At 43.2% G+C, this 18,209-nt stretch overlaps 1 long non-coding RNA gene across 1 annotated transcript in view; it reads right to left on the reverse strand.

The window, feature by feature from the left end:
- Nucleotides 1-3,607: 3,607 nt before the first annotated feature.
- Nucleotides 3,608-18,209, reverse strand: part of LOC116976331 — a 28,293-nt gene continuing 13,691 nt past the window's right edge. Inside the window, exon 3 of the long non-coding RNA XR_004412934.1 lies at nt 3,608-3,644. This is a non-coding gene — a long non-coding RNA (uncharacterized LOC116976331). The remainder of the gene's footprint in view (nt 3,645-18,209) is intronic.

Genomic DNA, 18,209 nt, shown 5'->3' on the forward strand with positions numbered 1-18,209 from the left:
AAAGATTTAAAGATGCAAACATCTGCCCATACCATGCCTGGCCTATATATGATTCCTGATCCTTAATAATCAACACAAAGTGCTGGAGTAACTCAGCGGGTCTGGCAGAAATTCTGGAGAAAAAGGATGGGTGACGTTTCAGGTCAGGATCCTACTTCAGACATTATCCATCCTTATACATCACCCATCCCCTTTCTCCAGAGCTGCTGCCTGACCTGCTGAATTACTCCAGCATTTTGGGTCTATCTTTGGTATAAACCAGCATGTGCAGTTCTTTATTTCGACATTTGGTCTGATCACAATAATATGGCTGCCTCTTATCGGCACTCTAAAATAGTCCAGTAATTCTTTCAGGTTAAAACTGTTACAGAAAATCGTCAATGAGCAGAAAAGCATCAACCTAAACCCCAGATTCAATAACGACAAAGGAAAACCCAACATTATTGATCCAGAAACATCCTCATTGAGAATGACGAGATTCTCATTGTACCTGCACCTCAATGTACTTGTGCAAATGACAATAAATTTGACATGACTTCCTGCAGTGGAACAAGACTGTAAAGATTGCTAAGTTTAGTCTAGTTTAGAGATACAACATGGAAACCGGGCCTTTGACCCACCGAGTCCACGCCGACCAGCGATCCCCGCACATTAACACTATCCTACACACACTAGGGACAATTTACATTTTTACCAAGTCAATTAGCCTACAAACTTGTATGTCTTTGGCATGTGGGAGGAATCTTGAGCACCCGGAGAAAACCCACGCGGTCACAGGGAGAACATACATACTTCATACAGACAGCACCCGTAGTCAGAATCGAACTGGGGTCTTTGGCGCTGTAATGCAGCAACTCTACCGCTGCGCCACCGAGCCGCTCAAGGAAAAATAATACATAATAACTATATTAAAATGATGAAAGGTCAAAACATGATGGTCAATTAAGTCAACAAAATAAATGCAAAGAAAGTGCTGATACAGAATGATGTTGAAAACATGCAAAATGCGAAGGTCGGGGAACTAATTTAGACTGTGGTACTGTGATCGGCTTGTACTCGCTAGAATTTAGAAAATTGAGGGGGATCTTATAGAAACTTACAAAATTCTTAAGGGGTTTGACAGGCTAGATGCAGGAAGATTGTTCCCGATGTTGGGGAAGTCCAGAACAAGGGGTCACAGTTTAAGGATAAGGGGGAAATCTTTTAGGACCGAGATGAGAAAAACATTTTTCACACAGAGAGTGGTGAATCTCTGGAATTCTCAGCCACAGAAGGTAGTTGAGGCCAGTTCATTGGATATATTTAAGAGGGAGTTAGATGTGGCCCTTGTGGCTAAAGGGATCAGGGGGTATGGAGAGAAGGCAGGTACAGGATACTGTTGGATGATCAGCCATGATCATATTGAATGGCGGTGCAGACTTGAAGGGCCGAATGGCCTACTCCTGCACATATTTTCTATGTTTATATGTTTCTATGTTATGTTGGAAGTAGACAGATAGGCAGAGGCAGGACAAGTACATTAAAGGACACAAAGTGCTGGAGTAACTCAGCTGGTCAGTCAGCATTTCTGGAGGACATCGATAGATCACGTTTCGGGTCAGGACCCTTCTTCTGACTGATTGTGGTGGCGGTGTGGGGGGAGGAGGAGTAAAGCTGGAAGTGGGGAGGGGCAGGGCAAAGTCTGGCAAGTAATAGGTGGATACAGATGAGGGATTTTTTTTGATAGGTAGATGGCTGAACAAAGGTTAGATGTATAAAGATAGTAGGCGTGAGACAAAATGATTGAAGATTTGCGGATTGTTAAGCTGGAGGATAGAATGTATGAGGAAGGGAAGGAAAGATGGCAAAAGCAATGGGATGAAGAGCGGAAAGGACGGTGGTTCTACAGAGTCCAGAGGAAAGTGGGAGAAATGAGATGTGCAGGAAAAAACAGAAAAGAGGAGACAGTAATCTCAAGAATTAGATTTGGACACACTGGTCTGAACAGTACACTTTTTATAATAGGCAAGCATAATACAGGTAGATGTGAATACTGTAGGCAAGAAGAGACAATAGAGCATGTCATTGTACATTGTGAGAGGTATGAGGAGGAGAGAGAACGGATGAGTGAGCAGTTCAGAAAAGAAAGAATACAATTTGATTTGGTAGATATTTTGCAAGGAAGTTCATATAAGTGCTATCAAATCCTGTTGCATTTTCTTAGGGTAACCAATTTGTTCGGAAGGATATAGGTTATTAGTATATGTAATGGTGTTGTTTGATCCACACTCCATACCAGTTGGTGGCGGTAATGCACCAAAAAAGTTGTTTGCCAACCGCCAAAAAACACCACATAGAAGAAGAAGAAGTATGAGGAAGGGGAGAGGGAGGGATGAAATAGGCACGAGTTTACGTGGGGCACAGGGAAGAGAGGGGTGGGAGAAAGGCCAGGTGGAAGTGTGGGGCAGGGAGGGTTGGTTAGTTACATTAAAATGGAGAATTCAATGTTCATATCGTTGTGCTCTAAGCTACCCAAGCGGAGTATAAGGTGCCTCCAGTGTGCGTGTGGCCTCACTCTGGCAATGGAGGAAGCCCAGGATGGGAAAAAAATCAGTCTGGAAATGGGAAAAGAAGTTAACATTATTAACAACCAGGAGGTCCAGCAGGTTGATCCACCTGGATCCAGCGATGCTGCCTTACCCGCTGAGTTACTCCAGCACTTTATGTCTTTTTTTGTACACCAGCATCTGCACTTCCAAATAAATTAAACTTGCCAAAATCATGCTGAGAAAGTATGCAACTTGAAACATCCAAAGTAGGACAGGAAACTGATGAACAGATAGACAGAACAATGGAAGGGTTGAAATATCCCAAGAATCATATTGCTGGGACAAGTGACACTTGTGACAGAAGTCTCAACAATTAGTCTGAAGGCCACTGACCAAATAATTCAGTCTGTAAGAGAAAAACAAGAAATGGCTCATTCTGGAATGGGAGAGATAGTTCAGTATAGTGTATTCTCACATGTACTGAGGTACAGTGAAAAGCTTTCTTGTTGCGTACTATCCAGTCAATGGAAAGACTGTACATGATTACAATCAAGCTGCCCAAAGTGTACAGAGACGGGATAAAGGGAATAAAGTGCAAAATAAAGTCCACAAAAGTCTGATTAAAGATCATCTGTTGAGTTATTACTCTTTATTATCATATAGGCAGTTCTGTGAGCATAGAAACATAGAAACATAGAAAATAGGTGCAGGAGTAAGCCATTCGGCCCTTCGAGCCTGCACCGCCATTCAATATGATCATGGCTGATCATCCAACTCAGTATCCTGTACCTGCCTTATCTCCATACCCCCTGATCCCTTTAGCCACAAGGGCCACATCTAACTCCCTCTTAAATATAGCCAATGAACTGGCCTCAACTACCTTCTGTGGCAGAGAATTTTGTAAGTTTCTATAAGATCCCCCCTCAATCTTCTAAATTCTAGCGAGTACAAGCCGAGTCTATCCAGTCTTTCTTCATATGAAAGTCCTGACATCCCAGGAATCAGTCTGGTGAACCTTCTCTGTACTCCCTCTACGGCAAGAATGTCTTTCCTCAGATTAGGAGACCAAAACTGTATGCAATACTCCAGGTGTGGTCTCACCAAGACCCTGTACAACTGCAGTAGAACCTCCCTACTCCTATACTCAAATCCTTTTGCTATGAATGCTAACATACCATTGGCTTTCTTCACTGCCTGCTGCACCTGCATGCATACTTTCAATGACTGGTGTACCATGATACCCAGGTCTCGTTGCATCTCCCCTTTTCCTAATCTCCTTAGTTCATTATTTTGCTCATTGTGCTCCAAACAACACCATTAAACATCCTACTTTGTCAACTGTCCTCCTACTAGTTCTCACAGATGGGCTAGTATAGGAAACAGTGAGAGAACTTAGTAACATGGTGCCAGAAAAGTCACCTCTCCACCAATGTCACCTCAATGGCGCCTGTAATGGCTGCCTCGCCAACAGTCTGTCTCGTCCCGTTCCTTCTTTGTTGTTTTTTAATATGTGTTAAATGTATGTTTTAGTGTTCTTTAGCTTGTTTTATGTGTGTGTGGGGATGAGGGGGGAGGGAAGGGGGGAGGGGGGGGGTTGGGGGAAACTTTTTTTAATCTCTTACCTCGACGGAGATGGGATTTTTTTCCGTATCGTATCTCCGTCTGCGCTGCACTCTAACATCGTGGAGTTGGCGACCTTTGTTGGAGTCCGACTTCGGGAGCTCCAACGGCCAGAGCCTGCAGAACCTAACATCGTGGATACACAAAAAAGCTGGAGAAACTCAGCGGTTGCAGCAGCATCTATGGAGCGAAGGAAATAGGCAACGTTTTGGGCCGAAACCCTTCTTCAGACTCGTGGAGCTGATTAGAGACTGACTTTGACTGCCCTGATGCAGGAGCATCGACCGGCCCGACGCAGGAGCTTTGATTGCTCCGACGCGGGAGGTTCGAACACCCCGACAGAGGGGCTTGGATCACCGGCTATGGGAACTTCGATCGCCCCGACTGCTTATGGATCGACTGCCCGGACCGCAGGAGAATAAAGAGTAAGAAGATTAGAGTTTATTGCCTTTCATTACAGTGAGGAATGTTGGGAATCCGCTGTGGTAGATGTTTATGTTAACTTTTATGTACTGTAGTTGTGTGTATTGTTGCTTTTTAAGAATAAGGGCTAAGCAATTTAGAACGGAGATGAGGAAACACTTTTTCACACAGGGAGTTGTGAGCCTGTGGAATTCTCTGCCTTAGAGGTCAGTGGATGCCAGTTCTGTGGAAACTTTCAAGAGAGAGCTAGATAGAGCTCTTGAAGATAGCGGAGTCAGGGGATATGGGAAGAAGGCAGGAGCGGGGTACTGATTGTGGATGATCAGCCATGATCACATTGAATGGCCATGCTGACTTGAAGGGCCGTATGGCCTACTCCTGCACCTATTGTCTATTGTTTTTAGTATGGCTGTATGGTAAATAGAATATCACTGTGCCTTAATTGGTACACGTGATAATAAAAGACCTTTGAACGTTTGAACCTTTGAATACCTCACTGTTTCCTATACTAGCCCATCTGTGAGAACTAGTAGGAGGACAGTTAACTTCAATGGTCGAGTACGCACCCCAATCAGCATCAATGGTTCTGAAGTGGAAATGGTTGAGAGCTTCCAGTTCCTTGGTATTAATATTACCCACAGTCAGTCTGGACCAACCACATTGACATGACAGCCAAGTAGGCCTCATACCTTCTAGGAGTTCATAAATTCTAGGAGCAGAATTAGGCCTTTCAGCCCATCAAGTCTACTCCACCATTCAACCATGGCTGATCTATCTTTCCCTCTCAACCCCGTTCTCCTGCCTTCACCCATAACCCCCGAGTCTTCAATGACTTCTACAAACTTCTGCAGATGCGCCATTGAAAGCATACTGTCAGGTTGCATCACAGCTTGGTTTGGGAGCAACTCTGCTCAAGACTGCAAGAAATTGCAGAGATTTGTAGATATTTCTCAGAGTATCTTTCCTTGGCAGATCTGATTCCTCTTCTCAGCTTGTACTTTGACTGCCTGTAGAGGTCTGCATCCCAACTCCTGTAGGCTTCCTCTTAAGACTGTCGGAGCTGTCTGAGTCACATAGAAACATAGAAACATCTGCAGTAAACCAGGGCTTTTCGTTGTTGAACCAGGTCCGGGTCCTAGTTGGAATGCAACTGTCCTCACAAAAGCTGACATATGATGAAACAGTGTCCGTCTACTCATCGAGGCTTGTGGTTGCTCCCCTGAACACATTCCAATCCGTGCAGTCAAAGCAGGATTGTAGGTTCTCAATGCCCTCGCTTGTCCACATTTTTGTTGTTCTGATCACAGGCTTAGCAGATTTTAGTTTCTGCCTGGATGTGGGAATAAGGTGAACTAGACAATGATCAGAGACCCAGACCCGCCCAGGGAACAGAGCAATATGCGTTCTTGATTGACATATAATAGTGGTCAAGTGTTCTCTCCCCTCAGGTGGGACAGGTGACCTGAAGTCTGTATTTTGGAAGGTCACAGCTGAGGTTAGCTTTGTTGAAGTCCCCCAAAACAATGACCATCGAGTCTGGGAAGTCACTCTCTACCCTCATTACCTGGTCAGCGAGTTGCGTTTGCGCCTCACGTAAGCAGGCATGGGGGGGGGGGGGGGGGGGGGGGATGTAAACTCCAGCGAGAATAAAGGTGTTAAATTCCCTCGGAGAGTAGAAGGGTTTGCAGTGTATAAAGAAGGATTCTAGGTTGGGAGAGCAGAAATTTGACATTACAGTGATGTCACTGTACCAGTCCTGGTTGGTATATTGTACCTCATTACATGTGACAGTAATGAACCTGTAGGAGCCATTGAGCTTAAATCAGTATTATTCTCATGTCTGAGATTGCTGAAAGTATTTATGAAGAAGATCCTGAAAAACTAAAGGAAAAGGTTGAAAGCAAGATGCAAGTTTTTAAGGCATTGTATTGTGGGCCTTGATCTTCTCAAGGCAGAAAACGCGACTATTTCTTTCTGTCAAAGACAAAGATACAAAGAAGAGATATTGACGTTAGAAGCTGGAGTACATGGTGTCAAAAGAGACAGTCAATTGTATAAGCTTGATCCGATATTGGAAGAAGGACTTCTGAGAGGAGGTGGTCGCCTGAATAGACTAGCTATGCCTGAAGAGGCTAAGCATACTATTATTCTCTCAAAGGACTTTCACATTTCAACATTACTGTTACGACATATCCATGAACAGATCGGACATGGAGGAAGAAATTACATGCTGTTGAAACTTTGGGTGGAACAGCGATTAAGAACGGAAAGTTATGAGTTATTTCTTTGTTTTGTGCTACTTCAATAAAAAGGCAATTAATCAAGAAATGACATCGGGAAGATTCATCTTTGCTGTCTTATGTGTGTCATGAGTTTGTCAGGCTATACCTTAAAATCATCTCCGATAATTAATGGCTATCGAAGTTGGACTTTGAGAACATTGTAAAAACTGCCATTATAGAACCTAAACCTAAACATATAAGCTAGCCCTATTTGCCCATGTAAGACTAATGCCCCTGTCCCACTTAGGAAACCTGAACGGAAACCTCTGGAGACTTTGCGCCCCACCCAAGGTTTCCGTGCGGTTCCCGGAGGTTTTTGTCGGCCTCCATAATGGTGGAAAGTGGTTTCCGCTTCTTCTATATTCCGCCGATTATTTCAAAAAATTAAAAACCGGCCGCGACTAAAAATAGGTTGCCGTTTTAAACACCGGTAATTTTTTAGTCGAAGCCGGTTGCGATGCTAGTTGAAGGTGGTTGCCGGAGGTTGCAGGTAGTGGAAGGTAAGACCTTTTTTTCACCCAGTTTTATTCCACCAGGGAGGTGTTACCTTCCACTACCTACAACCTCCGGCAACCACCTTCAACTAGCATCGCAACCAGTTTCGACTAAAAAATTACCGATTTTTAAAACGGCAACCTATTTTTAGTCGCGGCCGGTTTTGAATTTTTTTAAATAATCGCCGGAACATAGAATTGATTGATTATACCTTTAATAATCCTTTACAGGAAATTACAGTGCCACGACAGCTTCAAGACAGACATAACACCACACATTTCCTCAAATAGCTTCCATACTTAACAAGTTAAAATACAAGTTAAAATACAAGTTAAAATACAATTAATTTAAAAAAGTGCAGTTATTTATGCGCATTATATAACCTTATAGCAGCTGGTAAACAGGACTTCCTATGTCTCTCAGTTTTGCACATTGGTGCAATCAGTCTCTGACTGAAGATGCTGCTCTTGATCACCTTCAGGGCATGGAGTGGGTGAGTGGGGTTGGTCATTATTGAACCCAGTTTGTTCAGAGTTCTGGCCTCTGCCACCTGCTGGACCATTCGTTGCCCAGCCCCGACCACTGAGCCGGCCTTCCTGATCAGCTTGTCCAGTCTGTTTTTGTCCGCTATGCGGGCGCCATCTCCCCAACAGGCCACAGCAAAAAACAGAGCACTGGCCACCACTGAATGGTAGACACTGCACAGTAGGGGTTGGCAGATGTTAAATGACCTCAGCCTCCTTAAAAAATACAGTCGGCTTTGTCCCTTCCTGTACACCGCCTCCATATGACACTTCCAGTCCAGCTCACTGTCAAGCTGCACCCCAAGGTACCTGTGGTTAGCGACCACCTCCACCTCAGTGCCCTTAATGGTGATTGGTGTTGCTTGAGTCCTCCTCCTCCCCCTCCTGAAGTCCACAACTATCTCCTTGTTTTTTTTGGTGTTAAGATGGAGGTTATTGTGTGCACTCCACTCCACAAAGTTACTTATTATGTCTCTATACTCCTCCTCATTGCCCCCTTTAATGAGGCCGACAACAGCTGTGTCATCCGAAAACTTCTGCAAAAAGCAGCTGTTGGTGTTATATTGGAGATCCGCTGTGTAGATGGTAAACAGGAACGGAGCCAGCACAGCATAGAAGAAGCAGAAACCACTTTCGACCATTAGGGAGACTGACAAAAACCTCCGGGAACCGCATGGAAACCTTGGGTATGGTGCAAAGTCTCCAGAGGTTTCCGTTCAGGTTTCCTAATTGGGACAGGGGCATTATATCCCTTTAAACATTCCTATACCTGTATCTGTCCAAATGCCACGCACTATAAATTCCCTTCTCATTCCCACAATTACCTTTCTGTCCTAGGCCTCCTCCATTGTCAGAGTGAGGCCAAATGCAAATTGGAGAAAGAGCATCTAATTTTTCGCTTGGACAGCTTCCAATCCAGTGGTATGAACATTGATTTCGCTAACGTCAAGTAACCCTTGCAACCCACTTCCTCCATCCCTCCCCACCATAGTCATACCATTGTCAAAGTCATCTTGTAGAGTCTCATTGTCTGTACTAATTTTCACCTAGCACACAGCTAACAATGGACAATAGACAATAGGTGCAGGAGTAGGCCATTCGGCCCTTCGAGCCAGCACCGCCAATCAATATGATCATGGCTGATCATCCCAAATCAGTACACCGTTCCTGCCTTTTCCCCATATCCCCTGACTCTGCTATCTTTAAGAGCCCTATCTAGCTCCCTCTTGAAAGTATCCAGAGAACCAGCCTCCACCGCCCTCTGAGGCAGAGAATTCCACAGACTCACAACTCTCTGTATGAAAAAGTGTTTGCTCATCTCCGTTCTAAATGGCTTACCCCTTGTTCTTAAACTGTGGCTCCTGGTTCTGGACTCGACCAACATCGGAAACATGTTTCCTGCCTCTTGCGTCCAAACCTTTTATAATCTTATATGTTTCAACAAGATATCCTCTCATCCTTCTAAACTCCAGAGTATGCAAGCCCAGCCGCTCCATTCTCTCAGCATGTGACAGTCCCGCCATCCCGGAAATTAACCTTCTAAACCTACGCCACACTCCCTCAATAGCAAGAATGTCCTTCCTCAAATTAGGGGACCAAAACTGCGCACAATACTCCAGGTGGCCTCACAAGGGCCCTGTACAACTGCAGAAGGACCTCTTTGCTCCTATACTTAACTCCTCTTGTTATGAAGGCCAACAAGCCATTCGCTTTCTTCACTGCCTGATGTACCTGCATGCTTACTTTAATTGACTGATGAACAAGGACCCCCAGATCCTGTTGTACTTCCCCTTTTCCCAACTTGACAGCATTTAGATAATAATCTGCCTTCCTGTTTTTGCTACCAAAGTGGATAACCTCACATTTATCCACATTAAACTGCACCTGCCACTCACCCAACCTGTCCAAGTCACCCTGCATTCTCATAGCATCCTCCTCATAGTTCACACTGCCATCCAGCTTTGTGTCATCTGCAAATTTGCTAATGTTACTTTGAATCTCTTCATCTAAGTCATTGATGTATATTGTAAATAACTGCGGTCCCAGCACCGAGCCTTGCGGTACCCCACTAGTCACTGCCTGTCATTCTGAAAGGGACCCGTTAATCCTTACTCTTTGTTTCCTGTCTGCCAACCAATTTTCTATCCATGTCAGCACTCTAACCCCAATATCATGTGCCCTAATTTTGCCCACTAATCTCCTATGTGGAACCTTATCAAATGCTTTCTGAAAGTCCAGGTACACTACATCCACTGGCTCTCCCTTGTCCATTTTCCTAGTAACATCCTCAAAATATTCCAGAAGATTAGTCAAGCATGATTCCCCCTTCGCAAATCCACACTGACTCGGACCAACCCTGTTACTGCTATCCAAATGTACCGCTATTTCATCTTTTATGATTGACTCCAGCATCTTCCCCACCACCGATGTCAGGCTAATTGGTCTATAAATGGCCTGTTTCCTTTATATCTTCGTTACTTTTTTGCATTTCTTTCATTCATTTGTTCTATATCTCTCTACATCACCATCTTTATCTCTCGTTTCCCTTTCCCCTGGCACACAGTCTGAATTAGGGTCTCGACCTGAAACGTCACCTATTCTGTCTCTCCAGAAATGTTGTCTGACCCGCTGAGTTACTTCAGCTTTTTGTATCTAACAAATGTCTTTTAAATCTGGTTATTGTCTGCTTTTAGTCATGATCTAATACAGCTGCTTCCAATGTTTTCTCTTCTCTGAAGACCAAAAATATAATCTGCTGTACACTTTACTCCACTGAGATCAGAAAGGGTATTATCCATTTCTACCCTGAAAATCGACTGGAGTTATGTTGATTTCAAAGGCCAGACATTTTCTCTAATGGAACTCAATGAATGGCATATTTAAACTAGTTGAATAAATGATTATTTATTGTCAAGGCAACTGAATACAAAAGGAAGGGATTTTGCTGCATATACACAAGGCATTGGTCAAACTACATGTGGAGTACTGTGTGGTCACTCAAATAGGTTTCTGAAATAAATGGTGACACAATGTTTGAGAAACATTTGGACAGATACATGGGATGGGCAGGACAGGTTTAGTGGGATATGAGCCAAATACAGGCAGGTGGGACAATTGTAGATGGGGTATGTTGGTCAGCATGGGCAAGTTTGGCTGAAGGGCCTATTTCCACTTTGAATGACTCCATGACTCTCTATGACTTTATGACAAGAGACCGCAGATGCTGGAATTTAGACCAAAGAACAAAGTGCTGAAGGAACACAATGGATCAGGCAGCATCTGGGGGGACAATGGACAGGTGACGTTTTGGGTTAAGACCCACCTCAGTCTGATTTCTTAACACATGTTATGACTTTATGACCTTATGTTATTCCCAATGCCTAAAGAGTAGAATTGCCGACTAGGAACACCATCTCTTCCTTGCTCTCTCCAGTTTGGTTTAAGTTGGTCATATTTACATATAACACTAAAGGCCAATACATTTCACAGGGGAATTACCGAACCTTTTGACAAATAAGGAACAGATAATCAAATAGCTTTATCATGTTGTAAGAAGAGTCGTAAAGAAGGAGATAGACGTCGAGATGAAGTGAGATTTGGGGAGGGAATTCCAGAGACTGGGCCAGAAGGGGAACTGCTGTCAAATATGAGTATTAAATTTGAAATTGTTTCTAAAAGAGGGATAAATTAAAAATAATAACTATGTTCAGAATTTCCTCCAAGGGGTCCACTTTATGGAGATTTGAGAATTAAGGGATAGAAGTTTAGGGGTAACATGAGGGGGAACTTCTTTACTCAGAGAGTGGTAGCTGTGTGGAATGAGCTTCCAGGGAAAGTGGTGGAAGCAGGTTCAATTTTATCATTTAAAAATAAATTGGATAGGTATATGGACGGGAAAGGAATGGAGGGTTATGGTCAGAGTGCAGGTAGATGGGACTAAGTGAGAAAAAGTGTTCGGCACGGACTAGAAGGGCCGAGATGGCCTGTTTCCGTGCTGTAATTGTTATATGGTTATAGGGTTTATTGGCTTCTACATTCCCAAACAGATGTGTAAATAGTTTTCAGGACTCAAGTCCTGACCGCAGGCAAGTGAATGCCAAAAGAAATCTCTACCAATAAATGAAATGAAATTCTTAACATCCACCATTTTAACCAGCGGTTTCTTATTTTTTACTTACACCGTTTCAGGTCTCAAACTGAGCAGACATTTCATACAATCTCACACAAACACAGCACCGATTGCCTATTGTCCTGAAACCATTCCTCTTTTTAGTAGTTGACCGAGTGAAATGGGTTGGTAATTGAAGCAATGTCTATTTTTACATTACGTGGGAGTTATTTCAAATGATTAATGCAATCCTGATACCATATAATTAACTGATATAATCTTGCTAATATAACGTTGCAAATTCAGCAAAACAGTAGTTAACCATTACAAGACTCCACTGCATTTACAGCTTTTTAAATTCCAGGTTGACCCATTCCCAATTATTCCGCTTCTAATACGACTAAAATCCTGTGTCCATTTAATACATATGGTTTATATATTTCAGTTGTTCATGGAGTGAAATTATTGATGATAACACTGGCATTTATTGTTTTTCTGGTCCCTGGAATGAATGAATTGCTAGTCCATTTCATTCACAAGGGCCCACGTTAGTGTTCTGAAATTGCATGTGGAAACAACGTTAAAGATTGCTTATTTCCACTGTGATATGGGTTGGTTGTTATGGAAAATCAGAACCAACTTGTTGCTTGCAATAGATAGATAGCCACCGTTTCAAAAGTTAGATTCTATGAAGGCCATTGCTCAATAGAGCAGGTATTGAACTGGTCAAGGGCGATGGAGGAGGCTCTGCAGTGGCCTGGGGTTTAAGCTGCTCCAGTACATTGAGCATTGAGACTTTGGATATATTGAAAATGGCGCCAAAATACGGCGACTGGTGTATGTGTGATCAATGCAAAAAAAACAATTTCACTGTGCAGTGAATACATGAAAATAAACCATTGAGCCATTGAAACCAACAGATTTAATTGTTTTCTCTTCATCGAGAGAATATCCAGAAATAGCCTGTGTCTAGATATTGCACATCAAGTTTATGTATTGAACTAAAGGTGCAGATCATTCCACTGTTGCACCGAACACTGCCCAGTCCATCATCGGCTCTGACCTTCCTTCCATCGAGGGGATTTATCGCAGTCGCTGCCTCAAAAAGGCTGGCAGTATCATCAAAGACCCACACCATCCTGGCCACACACTCATCTCCCTGCTACCTTCAGGTAGAAGGCACAGGAGCCTGAAGACTGCAACAACCAGGTTCAGGAATAGCTACTTCCCCACAGCCATCAGGCTATTAAACCTGGCTCGGCCAAAACTCTGATTATTAATAACCCATTATTTGTTAATTGCACTTTAATAGTTTATTTATTCATGTGTGTATATATTTATATGATGGTATATGGACACACTGATCTGTTTTGTAGTAAATGCCTACTATGTTCTGTGTGCTGAAGCAAAGCAAGAATTTCATTGTCCTATCAGGGACACATGACAATAAACTCACTTGACTTGACTTGACTTGACTTGACTTGACTTGACTTGACTTGACTTGACTTGACTTGACTTGACTTGACTTGACTTGACTTGACTTGAACACCACAGCCCCAACCGGCTCGGACCTGCCCCGCAAAGAGTGGGTCGCCCTGAACTAGCTCCATGCAGGAGTCGGCGGTTCAACGACAACACGCATCGCTGGGGGCTGCGTTCATCAGCAGCCTGCATGTGTGGAGCAGACCAGCAAACAGCGCAGCACGTCATTTTCGACTGTGCTGTCCTCCGCCCCCCTGTTGGAGGGGTAGAACTCACGGCCCTCGACAACAGCAAATTGAACTGGCCTGGAGGGCGCTATATGACCTCTGCTGCCTCAAACGCAAGAAGGAGACCATTCCCAATACCTTTTTTTCAAAAAACTTTGCAATCATTATGATAGCAACAAGTACAGATGAGAAAGTAGCTTAAACACAAAAAATGCTGGAAGTACTCAGCAGGTCAGGTAGAACCTTTAAAGAGAGAATAGTTTCAAAGTGATGACCTTTCTTCAAAAATTAGAAAGAAGTGAGAAAACGGTTTTAAGTTTAAGCTTGCGGAGAAGGGCAAGGAATGATCAGAAGGATGCTTTACTCTCTATAGCTGACTGCAACTTCTGCCAATTATACACTATATTGCACAGAAACCCATCTCTGGCCCTTCTGCTGATCTGCAGTTCCATTCTTCATTGATACTCCTTGGCATGCACCTCCTTATGCATCTCTGTGAGAACAAATGAAAATGTTAAGCCTTATTGAATTAGTTATTAATGATTCATCCCTGCATCCCTGGTCTGAAAAAAATGTAATATATGGCAAATATATTCAACTTGCTAGTTCATTTCATTCACAAGGGCCCACGTTAGTTCTCTGAAATTGCATGTAGAAACGACTAGTTAAAGATTGTTAAAGATATACACCTGTGTGTGTGTATACATATATAAAGACTGAATCGATTGATAGAAACACCGTGGAAACAGGCCCTTTAGCCCACCCAGTCCACACCAACAATCGATCACCGTTCACACTAGTTCTATGTTGTCCATTCCCTACACACTCGGGACAATTTACAGAGGTCAGTGAACCTATAAACCCGCATGTCTTTGGGATGTGGAAGAAAACCGAAGCACCCCGAGGAACCCCAAGCGGTCACAGAAAGAAATGTGCAAACTCCACACCGACAGAACCCGAGGTCAGGATCCAACGTTCATCTATGACGATGAGCGGCAGCAGTTCTACCAGCCACGCTCAATTATATGAATTATCATTCCTCAGAATAACATTTCACAATTCTATGGTTTAAAAATATTTGGAGAGGTTGTTAATGGTATTTGAGTGTTCGTATTGTTTCAATGTGCACATAAAATACAGGTTATATAGAATATTATTAAAGTTAAAAATGAATATTTTTACTTCCTGGTTTGGTGTTTTGGGGAGGGGGGGGGGGTCTTCATTCTAGTTGGATCCCCGGTTTTCTTGATATCTCTGTCGCTCGGTGCCAGAATCCCGATAGACCTTGAATAACATACAATGGAAATAGGCCGACCTGCACCTGAGAACCTGCCTCAACCTTGCGGGCAGCTTTCCCTGGGGAAGGCGGCAAAGTATGGTCGCTTATTGTTCATCCATGCCATCATTTCCACTCTTCCCCCCCCCCCCCCCCCCCCCCCCCACCCGGCCAGACGCGTTGCGGGTTCAACCGGCTTACGCCAAGGAAGAATAAACAGAATTAGCCCTTCGCGTTCCTCTGATGAACGTCCTCTCTGTAGTGGATACAATCAAACTGTGAACACATTTCTTCAAAGGCGTTGCAGTCTCTCGCACAAAGGGGAATTTCCCCTCCAATACCCCCCTATACAATGGTTTTCACCCAAGGTGACTTTTCCGAGAGGGAATGTTAGAAAACGGTGTGGAGAGGCGAGCACGTTTGATTAGAATTATTAAACACGAGTAATTTCCATTAATTCTGAATCATTTAAGATCCCTGCAAGTGCGCTGGAAAATAAGTAAAGTTTATTAGAGCAATTTCATCATAATACAATAACATTTCGCTTTCTTCCCGGAGTATTCATGAGAGTATGATCCTGCCATGGCTGTAATGGGATGTCAGTCCCGTACATGCTTATGTTCTTCTGAATTATTGCCTCTGAGATAGATTTACCATAATGCCCCTTGAATAAAGAACAGTGGGTAATTTACAAATGTAATTTCAATTGAGAATAGTTTTCCAATCTTCTTTGATTTTGCTCTCAATTGAACTTTTATTTTCCCCCCCTCTCTCTTCATCTGCCGCCGTTGATTAGACATTGTAAGAGGTGCTGAGGTTTATGCCATGCACACAGAGTATAAATTGCCGGGATGTTTTATCAGAACACGTCAGAATATATGAGACCAGATGTGTCTGCTCGGAGCTGTTCTCCCAAATTACTGTTACAGACTAATTTAGCCCTGATTCTTGCAGATTACTGCGTCCACTGATCATACTGTCAAATCAAAGTGAGCACTTCATTCCATTTTATTCATGCCAGGTCTATTTTGCTTTCATAATGAGCAGATATTACCCGGCACAAAGCGGATAAAGACATTGCAATGATAGATAGGCAAAAGATTAAATGGGATCTTTACGACTTCTTAGCCATCAGTTTTTGACTGCACGATAAGACGAGTCAAGTTGAGAGCTGATTTGCTCTTTATTGGAGGCAAAGCGTTAGTATTGACCAGGTCGGCTTGAGATGCTGTCAAGCGTTAAGAACAGGGAGGGGGAGGGGGAGGGGGGGGGTAAATTATTTTTTATAAAAACATAGAGTGTTGGGGGTGCGAAGGGAGGAAAGAAAAATAAATGATCGCATGCAGATCAAGTCATCTACAATTCCATGACAGGTACTAATGTATAAATCAGCAGCCCACTACAGGTCTGGGCCGCTGATCATGTTCTTTGCAGAAATGTCACCTGTTCCTATCTAACGATTTGCATAATGCAAAGCTTCTCACTCGTAAAATACAGATTAACAGGGGAAGCAGAGAGCCATTCGCGAACCACGGAGCCATTTCAAACAGCACAACGTTCCGAGTTAACTCTCTCACCGCTGCGACCGACCTGCTGAGAATCAATGGGTCGCGCCGTCAGCTAACCAGGGCAGCGCCTTCCCTTCTATATTTTGTTTTAACCCGTCCATAAAATGGACGTGGGGGGAATAAAACAAGATTATTTTGTAAATTATTATTACTTCCATTCTGTTCCTGTGCCGCTGTAGATCACACGCGATTTTGTTGTAACCAGCAGTTAAAGGGCAACCCCACCTTATGTTGTCATTCCCCGTCCCCGCCCAATTAGTGTAGAAAGGAACTGCAGATGCTGATAGTCACGAAATGCAAGAGTAACTCTACGGGCCAGGCAGCATCTCTGGAGAATAGGGATGGGCGATGTTTCGAAGGGTCCCGACCCGAAACATCACCCATCCATTTAATTCAGAGATGCTACCTGACCCGCTGAGTTACTGCAGCACTTTGCGTCTATCTTCAGATCCAAATAGTCTTGTTCCTCAGGACTGAAGGAGGCCACTCGGCCGTCAATTTCTGCTCATTGTTGCTTGTAATAATTTTGGCTGTTTTTTTTAACCCAGCCCTCTGGACCCACTTTCCAAACCATATCATCCCACCAGCTCCCACCCATCTCTGAGTTCACCATGTCAAAATTCAATAAATTTCACCCTAAATTCCAACATGTTTCCTGAATGCCAATCAGATTTTGGCAGAATGGTGGCAAAAAAGCTAAAAAATACATTTATAGGGAGCTTCCATCAAACTCCCACCAAAATGACGGCTAATCTATTGGTAGAAATCTAGAGAAGGGAGAAACAGTTTTTCACGCTCCAAAGCATGAATCCTTTCCTAACCCTGGGCCACTTTCATAGTCTCAGAATTAAAGGACGTTCCTTTAGGAAGGAGATGGGGAGGAATTTATTTTGTCAGAGGGTAGTGAATCTGTGGAATTCATTGCCACAGAAGGCTGTGGAGGCCAAGTCAATTGATATTTTTAAGTCTGAGATAGATAGATTCTTGATTAGTACAGGTATCAGGGGTTATGGGGAGAAGGCAGGAGAATGGGGTTGAAATCAGCCATGATTGAATGGCGGAGTAGACTTGATGGGCCGAATGGCCTAATACTGCTCATATCACTCGTGAACTTATGAACTTTCAAGTAACCAGCATGGGATTCCGATGGTGTTCTTTTACATTAGTCCAGGCAGGTATCAAGGCCTTTGCATCTCAGCCATTAAACCCGAGGTCATTTTGCAGATGGGTTAAAAATAAAACCATATGCAAAAATGGTTATTTTTAACCCACCAGTTATAAAATGCCTCTTTAACAGTAACTGAAAGATAAATACATTTTATGAAGACTCTTCAACATTCCCACCCTGGCTATTCTCACCATTTCAGTTCCTGATCAGTTCCTGATCACCAGCTGTGAGAAAGGACACTTGGTGCTTTTGAAGACAGGTTACACTGTGGGTGCTCTTGAAGACAGGTTAAGGTGAAATAGCAGTGACCTTTCTCTACATATGTCCTCCAAAAACTAATAAGCATAATAATTTATTTGTAATGTAATTAACTCAGCTGACAGATTAATACAGCATTTTATTATGGTTATCTCCTAGTTGATTACTAGTCTGGTGCATATGACACACAATTAAAATGTGCGTCACTTTTATAAACATTATACCAGGCTAGGATGAACAGTTAGTTTAC

Source organism: Amblyraja radiata, chromosome 1 (genome assembly GCF_010909765.2).
Source record: "Amblyraja radiata isolate CabotCenter1 chromosome 1, sAmbRad1.1.pri, whole genome shotgun sequence".
NCBI lineage: Eukaryota > Metazoa > Chordata > Chondrichthyes > Rajiformes > Rajidae > Amblyraja > Amblyraja radiata.